Here is a 22,729-nt window from a genome sequence, read left to right as displayed (position 1 = left end):
GCCATATGTTTCCTCTCACATGTGGAAGCTAGAGAGAAAAGAAAAACAAAAGGCAGAAGGAGCTCATGAAATTATAAAGGAGACCAGTAGAGAAAGGGGATCAGGGGGAGGGAGGAAGAAAATAGAGATACTGGGGAATGAAATAATGTTATGTGCTTGTATAATGTGCCACAAAGTATATTCCACTATTATGTGTAATTATAATATGCCAATTAAAGAATTAAAGGACAAAAAAAGCATGACAGTTTTCATTAGCAGAGGAGAATTTCCCATGAAATTAATGATGCTTACTCATCAAGGCCTCATTTACATTGTCCCCTTCAAAGTCATGTCCCCATCCATGGGCGAGATAAGAAGACAGCAACTTTTACCTTATAGTGTCATCTTAACCTAGAGTCATCTGCTACATTCATATCCATCTGGACTCAGCAACAGCTTGCTTTGGGGGCTTTGTTGACTATTGGACCTATAGTTTCTCCAAAAAGAATGATTCAAGGAAGACACTGCTGCTTGCATGCTTAGAAGCCCCTGCAACGTGGGCTTTGTTGTCTGGTTGGGTGTTGAGGACATGGCTGAGTTAGATTGGCTTCTGAGACAGCATCTCTGTGTGGGCCACACTACAAAGGTGGAAGGACTGTAGTTCTCCCAGGGATAGTCCCCAGGCCAGGAATACCTTCTGAGTAAAAATGTTGCTGATGTTAGATGAACTATTATGTAATTGTGAAGCTGAAAGAAACCTTCCTAGACTATAATTAATAAAAATAATTTGAATAGCCATGAGAGAGGAAAGACAAAATTGTACTTCTGTACTCTCTACTGAAATAAAGAAACAAAATTGTTGTCATAGGAAAAGGAGGTGATCAATGTTGGAAAAATGTCTGTGTATCAGACAGTTAATAAATAATAAACCTTGCTATATTTTTCCTGGATATTGTAAGATTTGTAGTATAACTTAATTTTTTAAATTGTGATTTTTTAAAATTCTATCTTGTTCACATTTAATTTTGTACTTAATTTATTCACCTGTGCTTTCCAAATTATACAAGCTTTAGGTCACATAAAACCTAGATTTATTCCTGTCACTAGCAAATCTAGACCTTTTCTTGGATTATTTTCTTAAACAAGAGATGGATTGTATTGATTGCCCTCTTGTAATAATACTGGTGATATTTCCAAGAAAATTATTCAGGAAGAATTTGTGACTTGTACTAGTTTTTTTCCTTTGGAAAACTACTAGCCTACTTAGAAAACACGCTTCTGATTTTACCCTCATTAACAACATGTTCTGATCAGTTGATACAACTCCATTTAGGTTAATGTAGTTAGTAAGCACTACAACAGATTGACTAGTAGGCTTTTTTAGCTACACAGGAAAAGCATAACATATCTATCAAAGAGGTATATACCCTGTGTATATTCATTTTTCCTTGTGATTTATAAACCATAGTTTAACTTCAAAAATTTACTTTGTAGTGATGTATAAATGTATAAAGAATTAAGCAAACTCTTTCCACTTGGAGACAATCACTATCATGTGAAGGCTGGCATAGTTTAAAAATATATGGTATAGTGTTCTCTTAGTTCTAAACTTGTAAGTAACTTGATAAAAGACTTTGAGTACATTATTTGCACACTAAGGTTCTTTATCCTCATCTGGAAAGAGAGCTAATTTATTGAACGGTTGTTGTGATGATGTGTTTGTAATTTCAAACTAGTTAGTTATGTAGTTTGTAAACCAGGAATTGCCATATAAATAAAAATTTTTATGATTCTCCTTTAATTTAAAAAAGTATATAGAAATAAGCATTTTACCTTTTCCCCTTCTTTCTTCCTAATACATTTACAGAGATGACAACAAAAATACTAGCTTGAAAACTTGGGATAAAATGACTTAATCCCTCAATGTAAAAGAATAAACCTAGTGACAAATGATGGAATAAATTCTTTTCCAGTGAATTTGAGATGCAACCACAGAAACCATTAAGGTACTCATCACAGAAAAATTGAGGTACTCAAGACAAATGCGTTCCTCAAAAGTTTCTGGCTCTACAACAAAATGCCCAGACAAAGTAGTGCATTACAGGCATTTAAGCTCAATTTTCTTTTTTTTTAAATATTTATTTATTTTTTTTTAGTTCTCGGCGGACACAACATCTTTGTTGGTATGTGGTGCTGAGGATCGAACCCGGGCCGCAAGCATGCTAGGCGAGCACGCTACCACTTGAGCCACATCCCCAGCCCTTAAGCTCAATTTTCAACAAAATTAATTTAAGAACAAAATGTTGGATGATATTCCAGAAGAAAGCACTCTGAAGGTAAACATTTAAACATTAATGAATGAGTGACTTATGTATATTTTGAAAATGTGAAGTAAATAGATATTTAGAAAGTTATAGAGGTTAAGAATATTTGAATTCAGTCCCCTGGTATGTTTCTTGATTAGCATAAATATCCAGTTCCACTGGAAGGGATGAATATTAGTTTCTAAAATATTTTCTTAGCATGTAGCTGCTTTTTTTCATAACTGCTTTAGAGTTTCTTAGTGAATACTAGGTTTCATTGATTATTGATTTATGATAACAGTTTATTCTTTACTTTCAGAAATTATCCAACTTTTGTATGTCATTCTTACATATTTTCCCCCAACAGAGAACAGAAACATTTTTCTGTAAAGGGCCAAATAATAAGTATTTGTGGCTTTATGGGCCATACTATCTCTGTTGCAATTATACAACTATGCTACTCAACTCTGGCCACTCTAACTTGGAGCAGCCATAGACAATGTGTAAATGAATAGGCATGGCAGTGTTCCAGTATAAATAAGTGTAAAGAAACATACAGCAGGTTAGATTTGGAGTACAAGCCATTTTTTACTGATTTCTGCTTCATCATCTGGTCTTATTCTACCTTTCCAGCCTCATATTCCACATTCCACTAATTCTTCAATGTGCTGGTCATTCCAAACTCTGCACAGTTCTCCAAACATGGCATGCGCTCTAATTAATTCCTGCTTTTGTTTATATCTTCTCTATACCTGTACCTCAGCTTCACATTCTCTTTATGCACAGTATTCTACTTGTTTTAATAAATGTCTTCTATATAGTATGTGTGCTGGTTATTTGTCCCTGTCTCACCCCTGCCCCAAGGGATTCTCCATATCTTCTTCTCGTACCCTAAAAGGCTGAATCATCTACATAGTGCCTCATCCTGGGATCCCTTACTTGCTGGCTTCTGCTAAAGATCACCCAATGGGAATCATTGGGAGGACATCAAAGGGTGGGTGGAGAGGTTGTGTTTTCCCATTTTTCTCTCTACTTAAATGTTGTACTGATGGAAGGATCTACATGACATAGTCTGTCCAGTAGTCTGGCTTTCAAAGATTTGATAATTTTATTTCTTTCCCTTGTTCTTTCAGCCTGGGAATGGTAATAGTTTCATACTAATGTTAGCCTTTGGGTACTTAAGTACCCCATGTTTGTTTTGTCCATATGTCTGAAAAAGCAGTCTTTTAAGTAAGTCATCAGGGTAAATTCCACTTTTCTTTTTTCTCTGGAGACCAATATAGCATGTGACCAATATACCATGTTTTATAGTGATTTTCAACTTTATGTTTCCTTGAACAAAAGAATGATATGACATAATCACCTTAGTAACAGTGGCTCCCTATAACATAATCTTCAACAGGAGTCATATTAGAGTTGTAGTTAGGAGGTGGAGAAAGGGTTAACTGTACCTTTTTTCAAAAAAGGCTCCTATCAGGTGACCTTCACAACACTCATCCTGACAAATAAAATTATCTCCCACCCTTGAAAATTGGTATCTTACATTGTATTCTTAGTTTGATCTTCAAAAACGCCCAAAAGATTTCTATCTATGGGCCTTTATACTTCCTATTCTCTCTGTCCCCACTTAACCACCCACCAAAAATAATAATCTCTGTTCTTTTTGTCCTCCTATCTGTTTTTTAAATATGTCAATTCCTATTGTTCTATTATATTTTATTTACTATGTAAATCCCTTTTTAGATTATAAAATAAGTGGAGACTGATATCTTTTTGGTTTTGTTCACTCTACTTCCTTAGAAGCTATATTTAGCACACAATAGGTACCCAATAAATACTTTTGGAATGAATGAATGTGTCCGGTTCACCACCTCACACGTGAGCACATGAGAGAAAGGAATTGTTTTACTCACACATCTATCACAGGATCTGGCACATGATGCTTATTGAAAGAATGAACAAATGAATGAGTGGATAAATGACATATAAATAATTCTCTTCTTGATTGTCTCTGTGTACATCCTGATTTATCCTATTATAGTATACTATTGATGGTTTTAATTTGGGGAAGTAATTATACTGAAACTTTCAGTAGTTCTTTTTATATGTCTTACACACTTACTTATAAAGACCTAGAATCATAACATAGAAGGTAAAAGTATGATGAGGAAATAGAAAGATTTTGTCTAATGTTATGTTTTTATTTTTCAAAAGGAAGCCTCATGTCAGTTATAGTTTAAGGAAAAAATGATTCTCTAAGAATAATTTCTGCAGTTACTGAAAGCATGAAATATTGCTGTGAACATGCACAGAAAACTACTTCTTTGAAGTGCTGGATAGGTATAATACTTCAAAAATATGTGGGGGTCATAGTATTTGGACAAGTTTTTAATATTGATTGGAATACCTAAGGAATCTTGAAGAAGAAAAATTTGCGAAGGGAAAATATGGTTTATTAGAATTTTCTTAAGTTCTTGATTAGGTTTGGCATTGATTTGTGTGAGTTAAGTATTTGGTTATTTGTGGTACTATCCTTCTGATTCATAGTGTTAAAACTGGAAAGAAATTTGCAGGTAATCTATCCTCTTTGAGTTGTGTGAGGAAATGGGGCAAATACTTAAAATAGACTTAATTAAAATTATGAAACTAGTTAGCAGAAATGAATGTAGAATCTGAATCTCCTTATTGTAAATCTAGTGTTTAAATGGGACAAAGCTCATACCAATATAAATTAAATCATATAAAATACTCTGAAAGAACAATAAGAATACTTTACTGATAAGAATAACCACACTATAATTAATCTGTTTTCTAAATTAGCATTTAAAAGTGGGAGAGTTTTGTGGAATGTTTCTGGAGCTTGATCTTACTTAGAATGAAGAGATAAACAAGTAGAGATCCAAAACATATTTTTTCCATTATTTTAATTAAATAAATACTACTTAACTTAAATTATGAAATAACCTAACATATGGAAAAGTACAGAGAATTTAATACATATCCATATGCCCATGTCAGAGGTAAATTTGAAGCCCCCATATATTTGCTTCTCTAGAGATAACTACTGTAGTATCTTTTATGTCTATGATTTTTATAGTTTTATAATGTACATTTGATTCCAATAATTTATTTTTTGATTTATGTATTATAGAACTACACAGCTTGCATTTTCACCCAGTATTGTTTTTGAGATTTAGCCATGGTGTTTCTTCATTGCTTTAATTTCCATCTCTTGTTAGTCCTTTTCCTCTGAAATGAAAGTCTTATTTTTGCTGTTCCATGAAGTATTTCAAAGAATTGCAGTTTTAATGATACTGCCTAAGGTAGTTAAAGTGTTGGTCCCTAAGATGCCTGTCCTAATTTCTAAAGCCTATGAATATTAGCTTATGTGGTGAAAGGGACTTGGATCATATGGTTAAATGAAGGATCTCAGAGAAAGATGATCTTGGATTTTCTGGGTGGGCCTGACATAATTACAAGGGAAGCAGGAAGGTCAAAGTTAGAAGGTCAGAGAGGGAGAGATTGCAAAATACTATCTGCCAGCTTTGAGATGGAGGAAGGAGTCTGAAGTCAAAGAATGCAGTGTCCAGAAGCTTTCAAAAGAAACACAGACTTGCCTGACCTATTTTGACTTACACCACACTGTCACATTCTTAGATGAATTTCTTTTGGTTGCTCTTTCCCAGAAATTAACAAATGAACTTTTGTGTATTGTTATTTCTGGAAACATCCCTATCACTGAAACCCTGACCTGTATATCTGGGGAATGGAATATGCTGAGTGGCTTAAGTGACTTATAGGACACCCCTGGATCTAGGCATGGGGAGAAAGCTCATCCAAATCTAAGAATGGAATAGATCTGGTTTCCAATAGAGATTTCCTACAGGAAAATCTGGATCTTATTAAGATAAATGTAAGTAGACCTCAAAATATCAAATGCCTACTATCAGTACTCAGTAGATAGTTATTGAAAGAATAAGTAATGTAATTTGATAAAAATTTCTGAAGATAAGCATGGATTAGGATTTGCATTTTATAGATAAACAGTTTGGTAAAGAGGTTGAATAATTTGCTCAAGGGGAAGGAAATGGGGAGACTTTCAGTGTTGTAGGATGAATAAGCCTAGAGATCTAATTAATTTATTGCTGGAGGACTGTAGTTAATATTAATGTATTATATGTTGAAAAACTGCAGAGTTCATATCTTAGGTGCTCTTACCATATACAAAAAGGTAACTATGGAACGTGATGGATATGTTAATTTGCTTATCTGTACTAAGCATTTCACAGTTTTTCAATACCATATATGTACATATCTTATTGTACACCCTAAATACATATGAGAAAAACAAATTTCAAAACCAATTTTCTTGAAGTTACAAAATATTAGTTAGTTGAAGAACTGGGACTAGAATGTATGACTTCTGATTATAATTCAATGTTTTTCCGTTAAGCTGTCATGCTTGCTATTATTAATAATGTATTTACTATTATAATGCAGTAGACTTGTCTGGGGATTTAACCATTATGGAGAACATAGTCTATGGAAAAAATCTTCAGATGGCCCACCATTGTCATTTGTATGAACTTGTAATCTCTTTCTGAATAAGAAAGGGCTTGGATTTTTCTTCGACATTGTTTCAGAAATATCATTCCTTTTTAAAAACTGTCTTCTTTATCACTGTTAATAGAACTATAAGAGGTTTATGTGGGAAGTTATTTAAATATCAGCTTATTTGTTACATTTTATTTGCATTTCCAACATTTATTATTTCCCCTTATTTCAATGTGGTTTAGCTGTTCTTGATTCAGCTCTTACACCTGGACCATATTATTCAAAAAGTTTTCTTATGAGAGATGGGAAAAATATTCTGTCTTGTGTGTTTAATGAAATTCTAAAAGGATTCTTTGCAAAGCCTGTGCCAACAAAACAAAAATGCAGACCATAATTTCATGGCAATAGAAATTCCATTTGTTTAGTATTTGAAACATTTTGTTTGCTTTTATTTCAGATATTAAAGTTGTTTATTTGTTTAGCTAATCTGGAGAGCCTCCTGTGTGCCAAGCACTGCACTGGGTGCAAGGGATACACCCTTGAATTCTTAATAAAATGAAATTCATTTTATTAAGAATTTCATTCAATAAAATGAAATTCCTCATTTTATTGTAGTCCTTTTTAAAAATCATAAGTCCTTCCCTCTATTTTAAGTGTTTTTAATGACCTTTTAGTGAAAGGTAAATATAAGTGGTAAATGGCTCCTTCTTTCCAAGAATTTCTAATCTACAGAAAGACAGATACATAAATGTTACACTGTGGTATGACAGAGGTACAAGTAGGGTGCTACACGTGTAGATAAGAAGGGTGGGCCAGATCAGAGAAAGACTTTCAAAGGAGATCATCACTTATATTACCTTAGATATTTAAGAACCCATAAGAGCCAACTCAGCCAAAGTGTTGGTAGGGAAAGAGGTGGGGAAGATGCATTTTAAGGTGAGGGGGCAGCATATGCAAAGACATGAATCTATGAGAAAGTCTGACTTTTTCGGGGAGCTGCAAGTAGTATATAATTAATTACCAGAGAGTGGAGTTAGTAAGTGAAGGGGTTGAGGATAGGGATTCTGAAGTTATGGCAGGAGTGGCCTGAAATATAAGCAAGAGGCTTGGTGAAAAATAAGGTTATAGATCCGAAAGGAGGCTGGAGACCTTACAAGTCCTACATGTTTTGTAAAAGGGCTTGACTTTATTTTCTGAAATTGGCCTTAATTCTGAAATCACACTTGGTTTCCAGTGTTTAGTGTGCTTCATCACTTACCAGCCTTATGACATAAGTAAGCTGCTCAAACTATTTGAGCTTCTGGTTTTTAAAAATCTGTAATGGGGAGATGAATTCCTGCTTTGAAAGGCTGTTGTGGAAATGAAACGATAAAACAAATGCACAGTGCCTGACACACAGTAGGTGATCAAGAAATAGTAATTGTTATATTAATTATTTTAGTATCTTGAATGTTTATTTTTTCCAGTTTAAGCATTTTAAAAAACCTTGTTACTGAAGTATAATATATACAGAAAAGTTCACGAACCCAAATTGTATACCTCAATAAAATATCAAAGTGAACACTTCCCATGTTAAGAAGCAAAATGTTGTCATCACCTCTGAAGCCCCATTGAACCTCTTCCCATTAACTGCCTCTTACCTAAAAGCAATTACTACTCTGACTTTTAATGTCATAAATTAATTATGCCTGCTTTTGAATTTTATATAAATAGTATCATATGGTATATCCTTTTTTAAATGTATGGTTATAACTCAACAATATTTGTAGGATTCATCTATGTTATTGCATGTAGCTATTGTTCATTCATTCATGCTGCTATGTAGATATTTGGTTGTGCAAATATTCCACAATTTAGAATTTCATTTTATTGTTGATGGGTATTTGGGATAGTTGAAGAGTTTTTTGCCATTATGAATAATAAACATAATGAATATGAACTTTCTTGTATATATTTCTTGTGCATATGCATGCATTTCTGTTTGGTATATCTGTAGAAGTAAAACTGTCACATTACAGAGCTAATACAGTGGTTATTGTCAAAGGATTTTCCAAGGATTGTATCAGTTCACACTCCAACAAGGAGTGTAGGATAGTCATGGTTTCTCTGCATTCTTATCAACACTTAGTATTTTCTTTTTATTGTAGCTTCCTTCAGTAAGTTTAGTGTTATCTCACTTCTCTGCCTGGTGACAAGTGTTGTTGAGCACCATTTCATATACCTACTGGCCATTTAGATATCTTCTTTTTCAAAGTCTGTTTCAGTCTCTTGCTTTTTTTCCTAATGATTATTTGTCTTTTTCTTATTGATTTATGGGAATTTTTTGAAGAAAGTTGTTCTAGGTACAAGTTCTCTGTTAACATTTATTGCAGATATTTTTCCTCATACTCCATGATCTGCTTTTTCACTGGTGGCTTTTGATGAAGGGAAATTCTTCATTTTATTGTAGTCCTTTTTAAAAATCATAAGTCCTTCCCTCTATTTTAAGTGCTTTTAGTGACCTTTTAATGAAACCAACTTCAGAATTCTTCACTTTTATTCATGATTGAGGGGATTTGGAGATTTCTGGTCTTTTATTCTAATTAACTAGTCCCCTTAAACGTGTAGCTTTGTTTTGGTTCTAACCCTAAACCTGGGGTGGGGCGGGAGTGCTTGCTAGAATCTCTTTCTTTAAGGTCATCAGACTCCATTTTTTGTTTTCCCAGCTCTAAGACTGTTAAAATCTCTGTTCACTCCTTGTAAATGACCTTTCTGTAGTTGGCAGATATCTTAAGGGAGAATGCACCCCCAAATCAGGCTTCATCTTGAACTTCCATGCTCCCCCAGATGAGGCTTATATAACTCCTCACTGCTTTGATATGTCTGATGCCTATGCAGGGGATTTTAAACAGTTTTTTTATCCAGCTATTCTACTTCTTAGCTGGGAGTTAGTTATGTGAACCACCTGTTCTGCCATGTACTGAAAGTGGAACTCTGATAGTCTGATAGAAGAGTGGATAATTTCTGTGCCATTACATTAGGAATTATTAAGTCATTTAAGAAGCAGCATCTTGTTGTCTTGTAAGAAGCCCTATCCAAGTTCATGTCTTTACTCTGTGACAGGGCATCCATATATGACTGTCATAGTCTTTGTCAGCAGTGGGGCACTGACTCAAGTGAGGAAACTTTAGTGTTGGAGTGATTCTGGTGTATATTTGTTAAAATATAAAATTTAGGTGAAGTAATACTTTTTAAAAAATATTTATGTTTTGAAAAACAGGAGAACTTCTGAGACTGATTAGAGGCATTGTTCATAGGTATAGTGGAAACTATGACCAGAACAAGAATGTTTTCAAATGTATTTCTATCAGGCCAACATCTGTTTCTGAACAACTACTAAACAAACTTCCCAGATGCTTGTTAAAATTGTAGATGTTGAGATGAGTTATTATCCTAAAGTAATGAATGAATTTTAAATAGTATAAATTAAAACATTTTCTTATCTTGTTTAATTTACCATTTGTATAGTTATGGAACAACTGTCTTTCTGTATTTTACTTCTTGAATTAAAATATTTAAGTCCTTTTGAAAATGTGGAAATAGTTTTTCAAAGATAGGATGCATTTGCTAAAATTCAGTGACCATGTCAGATAAAAATGCTCACTATAATAGAAATAGATGGGTGCTTCTTCAACATGGGATAATAATATATCTGAAGCAGCCCAAAAGCCAGTGTCTCACTTAAGCGGGTATCACTAAAGGCATTCTCACTATCAGTACCATTCCTCTTCAGTATTATTATTAAGTGCTGTTCTGGAACTGCTGGTCTATGTGGTTCATTTAATTACTTCATAGTTTTTTTTAAATTTAAAGAACAACATTTTATTCTGTTCCTCTTGTGTATAAAATACTAGGAAACAGTTAAATCAAGGATTTGAAAGATGGTTGCTTAATATAGTTTTAAGCTATAAAAGTCAATTATTTTTATGGAGGCATCTAACTTTACGTAGCTTCAATCGCAGTTCAACAGACATAGCAAGTAACACATCCTGTGTTCCTTTTACTTGGTATCAGTTTATTTCATTCAATTCTGTTCCTTCTAATTTATTTTATATTACTTTCCTTTCTTCTTTCCCATCCTCTTTCTGTTTTTCGGACAGGCTACTGCAGTCTTATCCCAATTGGTCTCTCTCCTTGGTCTACAGGATAATAGACAGATGAAGTAATATGGACTAGTGATAGCTTCTAAAATGTTTTAAGAACTGGTAACAAGGTATGAACTCTAGTGCAAGGTATTTAGGTTCTTTCACTAGTCACAATCTTTAGCCATACTAACCTGCCTGCCATTTTTCATTCCAAAATGCTTCTCTATTTTATTACTTAAAACCCAAACCTATTTTTTATATTTTAATGACATGTTTGTCTCTTCAGAAAAATATGAATCACTTCATGCATTTGTGTGTCATTTGGTGCAGAGCCTATGCTTATCTTCTCTATATTATTTGGTGTCACGAGCCATCCATGGGCTGTGTGTGTGAGCTATGCACACTTGAACGTATGAGAGGACTGGTCTGGCATTGTGCAACAAAAAAAATGTGTCTTTCCTTTCTCTCAGCCCGTGATCCCACATAGCAACTGAGATGGGTGTGACTTGCCAAGATGTCAATTAATCTGCTGACCACAAGACATCACCAAGCAAGACTCACCTTTTGAAACCCTACCCCTTGCCTTATTTGGGTGGAATATTCTATTGAATGTCTTCTCAATAAATGGTGGAGTTTAGGGTGTGCTCGCTCTCTTGCTCTTTCCAGCCCTGCCCAGCATGGAGCTGACCTTTGGGGTCACTGAGCCCTCCTGCCTTTGATCTTAGAAACTCATGTTCATGTGCTACAGGTTTCTTCACCATTTTCTTAGTTATTGATACAGCCAGCTCCTTTGAACCCAGCTCATCTTGCCAGCCTGGCCAGCTGGTGACAATTTGAGTTTAGATGTGTGCCATAAAGAAAGCACTGCTTCAAATATTTATTGAGAATCTACTCTATGTCAAGCATTTTTTTTTCAAATGCTGGAAACAAAGTACTAAACAGAATAACAAAAAAAGTCATTGTAGTCTCTTATAGAATATGATATATATTTGAACCAGAAATCCATTTTGGTGCTGTTTTTGCCATAGACATGATTCACAGGTCTGGGAATCAAAGGGATGGTAGCAGGACATCTCTCATTATTAAACCAAATAACACAGAATTTTTGCTTCTCACAACCAAAGTGTTGGGCTTTGTTGATTTGAAGATTAGAGATCTTACTTTCTGTCATAGCCTGTGATGTAAATAATTTTTTTAAAAAGCAGAGGCTGAGATAAAATCTTATTTGCAAGTAATTTGAGAATTGTATATGATTGTGCGAAGTAAGGAATAGAGGGATATTAAATAGGGAACAAGATATACTACTCTACTTAATAACTTGGCTCTGTGATGACTGAGGCATAAATTCATAATCATTCAGCACTTGTAAGAACTGACTCATTGGCATTAACTCCATGTAATTACCAGTTCTGCATGTGTGAGAGTTGAGCTGGTTTTCCATGATATTCCCTCCATGGAATCAGAGAGACCCAATGGCAGGACACAAGAAGCACATGGAACATGTCTGAGGTAATGCTGTCAGACTAACTACATGCACAAGGCTGGTGGTTGAAATCTATGCAGAACTGCTTACTTCAGCCATGTTTGATGTAAAAGATAATGGCCGAGAGAATTTCCAGTGGCACACACGAAGTATCTGATACAATTCCCAAGGAAGGAATGATTCTACCAAATCTACCAGTTGGCAGTTCTTTATGTCACTGAACAATAAACAAGGGGGTTACTATATTGCCAGAGGCAATTCAACTCCAATTAATAATGGAAATTTGCCTTTTTCTACATCATGAGAAAGAAGAGACCATTGTGATATCCAGGAGATTGGTGGGGGGTGTCATAAGTAAATGTTAATGAGAAACCATTACAGTAACCCAATAAAGGGAAATATAATGAGGATTCAGATTCCCTAGGAATGAAGGATGAATCTAGCTAAAGTGATAATAAAGGAAACATGGAATAGGTGTAGAAGAAGGAATTATAAATATCAATTATGTTTTCATGATCAATTTTAGGGTAAGGAAAAGCTGGCTACGAGGTAATCTGACATAAAGACTAGTTGGGAGCATGGTGGTGATGGGTGCTATTAAATTTTTCCTAAAGAGGTAAGGAGCTAGAATTAACTCAGTGCAATACAAATCCCTGGGTTATGCAGATATCTATGCAGGTGTTATAAAATTGCCTCCATAAAATGCCAAGTCAAACAATTAAAATTTGTTTTAAAAATATACCACATATGTTTAGAGGCAAGGGAAGGTGTCCCAAAATCAAAAGATAGTCATAAGTATCTCAAAAGCTTAATGCTCACCAATTGTATTTTAATCTGAAGCAGCTTATGAATAGATATAATAAATAAAGGAAGTTAAAGCAAATGAGATGGTCTTGCTTTACATACAAAGCCATATGTATGGTTTTGTGGTTAGGATAATAGGGAAGGAAGTGATTTACTTGGGATGCTCTTTTAGTAGAAACCCTTTTTGACTAGCATTGACTGGCAATTGGAAACCCTATTGATAGCTCCTTTCTACCTATTTGTAGGAAGACGCTGGTGCCTGGAAGTTGCTGTTGGGCTTTAAAAATAAATAAACATGGGCTATAGACAGTGGACAGTAGGCAGGGTAAGCTTAACTTAATTTTGCCAGTTTTTCCCTTAACTCTGACTTAAACTGTTAACCCAAGGCCTGAAATTACATGGGGATTATATATCCCTTTATGCAATATACAATTTGTAACTTCCTTGGTCACCAAAAGGTTAGGAACAAATACCATTATGGGTTTGCCATTGGGAAGTTTGGCTTATAGCTATTACATTTTACTATAGCTTCCAAATCACCAATAAAATGTGTTTCCATGGGGCTAGGGCTGGGGCTCAGTGGTAGAGCGCTTGCCTAGCAGGTGTGAGGCACTGGGTTTGATCCTCAGCATCACATAAAAATAAATAAATAAAATAGAGATATTGTGTCCATCTACAACTGAAGATATTTTTTTAAAATGTATTTCCTTATGGGTCACTGCCTCAAGCTTCACAGTTTTCTTTATTCTAAATGCCCACTTCAGTCATCTGATAAAACTGAATATGGAATTCTTCAAGAAGAATTACACACACATGCACTCAAAAGACATCACCAAAAAAAAAAATATTTTTTTCATTAAATTGGCCTGAAACACACACACACACACACACACACACACACATTTTTTCATTAAATTGGCCTGCATTTTCATCCAGGAGAACGCCATTTCACAGTTTACTATTTATTTTTCATATCATTGTCTATTTAAATTTAGACCCACACTTTATATTCCAGAGCAAGTTCCATACTGAATCCTTTTTCAACTCTTGCTAATTGCATTTCAAGAAAACATTAAAAAATTTTAAAAACATTCCTCTAGAATAACCATTTTATACCACATTTTGAAAGTTGTCCGAAAAATCAAACATTTGGAAGTTATGAATAGAAAGAGGGAAAAAAAGCACACTTACCTTATTTGTAGCAGTGGCACTGGATCCAGGGACCGCAGGCACATTTGTCACTTGAACTAAAAGCTAATTATTATCTATGAGTGTCCAGTTCCCTTCCACTTTTTAAGTTTGGAAGTGATCCTTCAAAGTTCTAAGGTAAGGATCCCCGAACAAGCCACACACACACACAAAAAGTAACTGGGGGAGGGTTATGGTCCCCTCCCCTATGTTCTCTGGGTTCTGTGTGGCTGTGATAATTACAAGGGTCATGGGTCACTTCAAGGTTGGTAGAGGATGTGGGTCCACCCTTGGAACAGTTCCTCCAGCGCAGGAGGTCACTGAGCCCTAACACAGCAGAATGATACACCAGGTTGCCAAGGCAGGCTTTCGAAGGCACACAAAGTCCGTGGTACATTTCTGGATTCGACATTAGGGTGGCTGTTGGCAGTCACCTGCGTGGAGAAGTCCAAGGCTGAGCAGCAGCAAGGCCAGCGGCGGTGGACAAAGCCTGGGGGGACCCTGCTGTACAACCCTGGCGTTGGTGACAGTGCAGGCAGCGGTGCAGGATGGTGCTGCTATCAAGCCATGCCCATCCATACAGGTCTCCTGGGCTCCAGCGAGGACTCCGTGGTGGCTCCAGGCCAGTGGCTGCAGCAGCGTGGGACGGACGACACGCCCCGCTTGCTCTTCTCCCTCCTTCAGGCCAGCAAGAAGGCCGCCCTTACAGACGCAGCTCATGGGAGCACAGCCGGCGGAGCAAAAGCAACACCGCAGCAGCCTCAGACTGCGGGCAAGGAGAGAGGAGCGGGAGCTTAAGATATGGAGATGGTGAGGTGAGCTAGCACCAGCCTTGAGAGTGCCAGCGCCCGACCCCGGCCAGCGTGGCCTCAGCGGGCGTGGAGTCCTGGCGTGGACCTACAGGAGGGGCACAAGCTCTCCAAACCCAGGGTCTTATGCATGCTAGTCAGGTGTTCTAAATTTTAGAATATTAAATTGATTGTTTTTATTATATCAAAATTCGTCTTCAAAAGCTGTTAAACTGAGACACACTTAACCAGGCATATGGCATATGCAGTAATCCCCGTGGCTGGGGAGGCTAAGGCAGAAATATCAGGAGTTCAAAGCCAGCCTCAGCAACTTAATGAAGCCCTAAGCAACTTAGCGACACCCTGTCTCTAGATAAAATTTTTAAAAGGTGGGGATGTGGCTCAGTGATTGAGTGCCCCTGTGTTCAATCCCTAGTACCAGAAAAGAAAAAAGAAAACAGGCATACTTCTGATGAACAACAACAGCAACAACAAAAATGGGCAAATACACCTTACTATTATTGAATCGTGAAGAAATAAAAAACCTGAGGAGACCAATAACAAGCAGCAAATTTGAATTTGTAATAAAAATCCTTCCACCAAAGAAAAAAGCTCAGGCCTCATGACTTTATTGTCAAGTTTCATAAAACATTTAACAATTAAAAGAGAGAGAGAGAGAGAGAGAGAGAGAAGAAAAAGAAAGAAAATCTCAGGTCAATATTCTAGATAAACATAGAGGCAAAACTCCTCAACTAAATACTAGAAGATCAAATCCAAGAGCAGACTATGAAAATTATCACAATGGATCAAGTGGGATATATCCCATATGTTCAAGGATGATTCAACATACACAAATAAATAAACATGATACACTATATTATGATTTAGATATAATGGTGTCCCTCAAAAACTCATATGTGAGACAATGCAAGAAAATTTAGAGGTCAAGTGACCTCGCTTCTGGAGGCAACTGCTGAGGCTCCTCCAACCTCACTGCCTCCATTGCTCCCCTCCAGCATCCAGGGCTGCTCTACATCCCCAGGCTCCTCCTGTCCCTCAGGCCCCTCCACATCTCACATCTCACTTCTCCTTGGAGCCTCCTGCACTGTATCTCTGTTGAGGAACCTAAATGGTGGTCAGAGCTGGGCTTGGGGTCTGCACTGCCTCTCTGAACCTGAAGTCAGAGTTTAAGGAAATCGTATCTATATTCATTCAAAACAATCAACAGGGACTTTCAGGAGAAAAAGAAACTACCAAGAGTTAAGAGGCTGGGCAAATTCATGCACCCTTGAGAGGCATTAGGACCAAGCACTCAGAAACATAAGCCTGGAAGTCAGAATTCACCCTCCTGATCAGTGATCTTTCTTAAAATAAAAATATCAGGTGCCAATGAGATGACTTGAAACGGAAGTTTCCAAATACAGTACAAGCCCACAAGCCAGTAGGAAGCATTTGGGAAGCAAGTTGGTAACTGAACCAGCACACAACCCAGCCTCAAGCTCACATGCCTTGGGCTCAATAATGCAGATGAAGCAATCAGAAGAAATTCTGCTCACTTGGCTACTTCTAGAAATTGTAAAGCACTTGAAAAGGGGAGGAGGAGAGTATTTACCCAGTAAGGCAGGATAAGCTCATGAAATGTGCAGTGCAATGTGATATGAAAAATTTTTTCAGACCAAGGGAGGAAACACTTGGGTGATAAAGAGTGAAGGTGAAGAAGCAGTGAAGCTGGACAAAGTGGGCAGGGCCATAGTGCAGCTGCAGAGAAGGCCAAGGGAGCAGGAACGGACCTGCCGGTTAGATGGATTTAGGCCAAGGTACCCCGGGCTCTGCACATTTCTGCTTCTGAAGTTTTGAAGATGGGGTTGTGTGCACTTGTCCATAGGTACATGTTCATGGAATACTGTATGCATTCATTACCTGGGTCTTTGGTGAATATCTCTTTTGCTAGAAGCTGGAGAGTATTCCTTCCCACTTAGGGCTCAGCTCTGACACTTGCCCTGTGCCTCCAGAGCCCTGCACTGCTGCCTGCCACTCCCTGCGGCTCTCTCCCAGCAGCCCTGGAGCATTCTTTGGCAAAGCTCCATCCCTAGCAGTGCCCTGGCCAGGCCTGTGTGCCAACCTCAAGCAGGGATGGCCACAGAGCTGGCACCATCACCCTCCTGGCCAGACTGGGCTCTCCCTGAGCTGGGAGACGGACTGGCCTCTGCACAATCATCCAGCCTAAGCAATGGGACTGAGCCTCCTTATGGGTGTTCTGGAGGCTACAGGGGAAGCTGGGTAGTGGAGGTTGGAAGGAAGAGGGAAAGAATGTGAGCACAGAGCAAGTAGGGGGTGTGGGGACAGGAACTGCAGGCTGCTGGGGAGGAGGTTCCCAGTGAGGGTGCTGACTTGAGGGTGTGAAGGCAGGAGGAGCTCCCGGCTCCACCCTGCTGCTAAGACTGGGGAGGGCACAGCTTTTATGTAGTGACAGCACCTTTTATTCTTTGAGTCTAGCAGGATGCTCAACACACTTGATGTCTTGACCATCTGCCTCCAGTCTAAGGGAACAGTGATTGCCTCAGTTTCCAAATGGCAAAGGAATCTCAGGGACTTGATGTGACTTTTCCAAGCAGCAAGAAGCAGAACAGGTTCCAGAACCCAGGCCCATCTGCCTCCAAGCCCATCCTGTGTGTGGTACTAACATCACCCTCCAGGGAAAGTTGCAGACAGGAGCTGGTCAAGGTGAGGCTGGCTCCTGTCATGTTGCCTTTAAGGCTGTTCTGTCTGGGTGTTCCAGTGAGATGACAGGTGTGATCTACCAAACAATTGTCCCCAAAGGACACCCATGGGTTGGTGGGCTCTTTCAGATACTTGGATATATCTAGATTTAAGTTAAATCTAGAAGCACACAGGAGCCTGTGTATATAGAACAGAGTAAGGTGCAGGGCCAAGGGTCAGTTCAAGACTAAAACCAAAGCCCAGACTAAGCCCAGGGCTGAGCTGAGGCAGGTGAAGACAAGGCCAAATTCCAAGATAATGACCAGGGCAACCCCTTCCTATACACACCCAAGCCAAGCTCAGCTGGTAACTGTGACAGGCAGCAGGGCTAGGTGTAGTGGTGCTGGGTACTCTCTTCCTCCACAGGCAGGTGTGGAATCATCCTGGGCCCTGATGCTGGCTCTTGTTACATCAGTGTGTGAATGTTTAAAGAACATATATGTATTTGTTGATTTGTGGTACTAGGTGTGGTTCCCAGGGGCACCCTGCCAGAATTTTTTTTTTCAAACACAGGATCTTAGGAAGTCATCCAGACTGGTGTCAAATGTGTGTTCCTCTTGCCTCAGCCTCCTGGTAGCTGGCATTGCAGGTTTGGCCATGCACCAGGCTATATGGATGTTTAAACCCAGTGACCACACTCAGGGTGGTACACACTGCAGGGTAAGTTCTGAGGTCTCATCTGGAGTGAACTTCTGACAGGTTCTAGGAGCCTCCTGAGTCTTTAGCCCATGGGGGCTGGGGTAGTTTTTGTCTTTGGCTGGGAATGTGGCTGCAGATTGTGCTCCTGACCTGAGATGATGGGTCCAGTTTATAGATGAAAGGGACAGACCAAAAATGGGACAAGTCCATCCCAGAACTAGAAAAAAGGACCTGGCCCATGTGGCTGGAGGAATGACACTGACCTGAGAGGCACTTGTGCCCCTGCATGGAAGAAGTGGTTATAGTGAAAGGTAAATAAAAATATATGCTATCTCCCAGATGCAAAGGGAGCATTGGCTCTTTTGGAAAACCCAGACCACAGATGTCCCCAACTCTCCGCGATGATGGCCTTGCTCATACGTGCCAAGTGGAGAGAAGGCAATGGCCACATCCAGCCCTGGTCAGGTGGAGTGGAGGCACCTACCAAGTGCCTTCCAGGTCAGCTATGGCAGCCAAATGTGCAACACTTCCCTGATTCTGATGGCTTCCATTTCCCTGCTCACAGAACTCAGACACTGCCGAGGTTCAGAGGTAAAGGTCTGGAGCGCTCCTCCATGTGGGCCATTGCTTCCTCCTGCTCTGATCTTCTCCACCTTCCCCAAGGTTTCCACAGCACTGTGTGCTGTTTTGTAACAAAATGAAGAAAGGATTTAATTGCAGATAGAATGTTTTCCCAACCACCCTGAGTGTGAGTTAACATCCAGGATCACCTGGTCACTGTGATGATGCCACATTGACTTCACTACTGGGTCCTCTGGGAACCTGTCCCCTATCAGAGATGGACTCCCAGATAGATGTGCAGGATCCACACTTTTGAAGGTGGAAGATGAGGCAGAGGAAATGTGGGAGCTCCTATCTGTACCACTGAAGAAAGGGTCTGGGTTTGGGGACTACACTCAGGTGCATGTACCCCAAGGGTGAATGAGGGGAGTGTAGGGGGCTCAAATAGCAAAGTTCTCCATGCATACAGGGTTGGGAGGATGGGTAATGAGATAGGAGGTCGGTCTAAGCATATGCTGTGAGGCCCACGTCCTTAGAGGCATTTCCAGTGATTTCATGGTAGATACTCACAGAGCCCTGGAGAGAAGTAGAGTCCCATGCTGTGAAAGGGAGCCCTGGGAACTTGCACAGGACAGTGACTGCAGCCAGGGAACCTGGAGTCTGGAGCTGGGCAGGAGGGCAGATGCTGACCAGGGCCGCACCTCCACTGCAAGCCCACTTGGTGCTGCACCTGGAGGACCCCAGGCAGGTGCTTCAGGACTCTGGTAAAAGCTTAGCCTGGGAACCACTCTTTCTGTTTTCTTTCTCAAACTTGCCTTAAAAAGGATCTTTTGATACTGACTCTTAATAATCTATCACTTCCCCTCTGATGAGGGACCAGATCAGACCAAAAGATGGGACAAGTCCATCCCAATGACATGGGCCTAGACCACTTGGTGGGACAATCAATGATGTCTTCAGAAAAAGTTATTCAGAGATGGGGAAATTGTCATAATGAAGATGGGCACATGCTAACCCTACCCAAAGTGGGCATTGCCAAGGCTTAGGAAGAGGGTTCCCAAGTCCTCCATGAGGTCAAGCCAGTGGGAATCTTTGCACTTGGCTCTTTTTACCCTCAGGTTCTCGGTGCCCTTGAGGGGCACCGAGAACCTGAGGGTAAAAATATCACCAATTGATATCACCATTCTCAATAAAGAACCCCACATCCCTCAAGACTACAGGATGGACAATACAGGGAAATGTGATGGGGCACAAATAAATTCAGAAAATTTCAAAGAAGCTCCAAATTTCTTTTTTTCTCAGTCCCTGTCATTTCCTGCCAACATCCCAGTTCCCTGAAGATGAACTGTCCCATGCCCAGGATGGGAGCTTTGGCCGGGCTAGGAGAATTCAGGGCTGGATGGATCTCCCCACAATGACTAGCAGGGTCCCCCAGATCTACACATTTGAATCTCCCAGCTTCGTTCCCGTAGATGACAGTGCTTCTGTGGGAAAGCAGAGGCAGATCAGCTTCTCCCTGGTGTCTCCTGGCTTCATTCCTGAAGACCACAGTGCTTCTATGGTCGGGTGAAGGCAGATCAGCTTCTTCTTCCATTTTGGCCAAATTGAGATTAAATCCATTTTTTCCTTTTTATATTGTCTCCTCTTATTTCTGATGCTGGTGAATGCCCCAATACAGTCAGCAGAGACTCCAGATTGTTGGGCCCCAAGAATAGAAAAGGTTTTCCCCAATGCCTGCTCCCCTTCTGGGACTCCCAAGGGTCCACAGCCTGCTGAACCTAGGCTGCTCACTGAGGTGCTGTCCATGTCCCCTACACAGCTGGTGACCATGACCAGCCTGGGCCTGTGGTGTTCTAGCTTCCAGGGTTCCCTCAGTTCCCTCCTGGACTCCCCACCTTTCTTCCCTTTTCCCCCTGTGCCAGGCCCCCAGAGCAAGTTCTCCTAAGGGCATGGAGCCCCCACCTGCCCAGACCACCCCAAACTACTCCTGGGCTTCAGGGTATGTCGCTACACACAGTTAGGACTAGAGGGAAAGTTCAGAGAGGAGGGTCTCTGAGCCCCACCCTGGAGCCCCACCCCCTAATTAATAGCCCCCTTCCCATTCTGCATTCCAGGAAGCAGCAGCTGGAGTCCATCCCACTAGAGAAAATGGAGGATACCATGCAACTTGCATGAGCTGAAGCCCTTGGCATCTGGGCCAGCAGAAGGAAAGGCTATGAGGGTGAGGGGTGGAGGGAGCCCACAGCTCTAGAGCATGAGGATGCTGGGTTGTGTGGTATGGCTGCTAACTCGTGGGCTCCCAGGTATGGCCTGAGCTGATGGTCAGTGAGAGGGCTGGGCCCTGATCCCTTAGTATCACCAGAGGCAGCTGGAGTTGGGGGTGGGGGTCAACAGGGCCCAGGAGGATGAGCCCCAGGGGAGTGTGAGGCCCTCCTCCAGACCCCAGTTTCCCCATGGCCACCCCACATGACACAGGGACCATGATCTGAAGCCTCAGGACATAGGGACACATGTCCATACACTGACCATATAATGAGCCACAAAAACACTTCAATAGCATTCAAAGGCGTGAGTGTGTAGTGTAATGTGTACATATGTGGTGTGTGTGAAGTGTGTGTGAAGTGTGTGTGTGATGTGTACCTGCCCTGTGTGTGCTATGTTTGTGTTGGATAGTAGGGTGTTGTGCATGTCATGTGTTGATTGTACAGGATGGTGTGTTTTGTGGCTTATGAGTTGTAGTACTGTGTGTTGAGTGAATGTGTGTGACATGTGTGTTGGGTTGTGTGTGTGTTGTGTGATATGTAAGGAGGTGTGTGTGGGAAGCATTCCACAATGCCCCTCACCCTGACAACCTTACTATAATTAACCTGAAACTCCCATCCTATTTGTAACATAATTTCCTCTTTTTTTTTCAGAAAGCTTTTTACAGAGGATATCAGACAAACATCTGCAGGGGGCATTGTGGTTGGTACTTTTCTTTTACTTAAATACCAGCTTTGCAGAAGAAGAAGAAAAAGCTTGTAAAACCTCTGTCTAGTCTTTAAAAAATGGAACAAAAAGCACTTGTCATGGAAACCTTCAAACCCTTCCTCCCACTGAGTATAAAGTTCAAAGAATTTCCAGACTCAGGGTCCAGAGAATCTTTTAGGTGATAGCCCTCTGGACCCCGCAGTCAGTAAACCTGCTTCTTGAAAAGTCTTCAGGTGTCTAGCCTCTTCAGTCCTATATAATATGCACCTGGCATGTGTGTGTATGCTTCCTCCCTCAATTCCAGGGTGACTGTGCCTTTGCAGGGCCAGGCCCTCAGGATCATGGAGATCAGAGCTGTTGCCACCCTGCCCTCTGGTGGCGAATGGCAATTACCGTGATGACAAAGTTCCCTGTGTCCACAGCTTGTGGCAGACAAGGAACCTCTCTGAGACTTACATATAAGTCAAGGTCCTTGAGATTGAGAAGTGTCAAGATAGCAGTCAGCTGGTGGTTCCAGTGCCCAGGAGGAGTGTGGCTTCCTGTGGCCTCATGGAGGACTTCGCCAATTTCCTCTGG

General features: G+C 40.0%; 2 pseudogenes; one reads left to right on the top strand and one right to left on the bottom strand.

Moving 5' to 3' along the window:
- The window catches only part of LOC144256148 (spermatogenesis-associated protein 22-like), a 43,481-nt pseudogene extending 33,190 nt beyond the window's left edge, over positions 1 to 10,291 (top strand).
- Positions 10,292 to 10,987: 696 nt separating this feature from the next.
- LOC144256147 (repulsive guidance molecule B-like) lies at positions 10,988 to 20,367 on the bottom strand (annotated as a pseudogene).
- Between the last annotated feature and the right edge of the window lie 2,362 nt (positions 20,368 to 22,729).

The sequence above is a fragment of the Urocitellus parryii genome, chromosome 7 (genome assembly GCF_045843805.1).
Source record: "Urocitellus parryii isolate mUroPar1 chromosome 7, mUroPar1.hap1, whole genome shotgun sequence".
Classification (NCBI taxonomy): Eukaryota; Metazoa; Chordata; class Mammalia; order Rodentia; family Sciuridae; genus Urocitellus; species Urocitellus parryii.
This window is presented reverse-complemented; position numbering and strand designations above follow the sequence as displayed.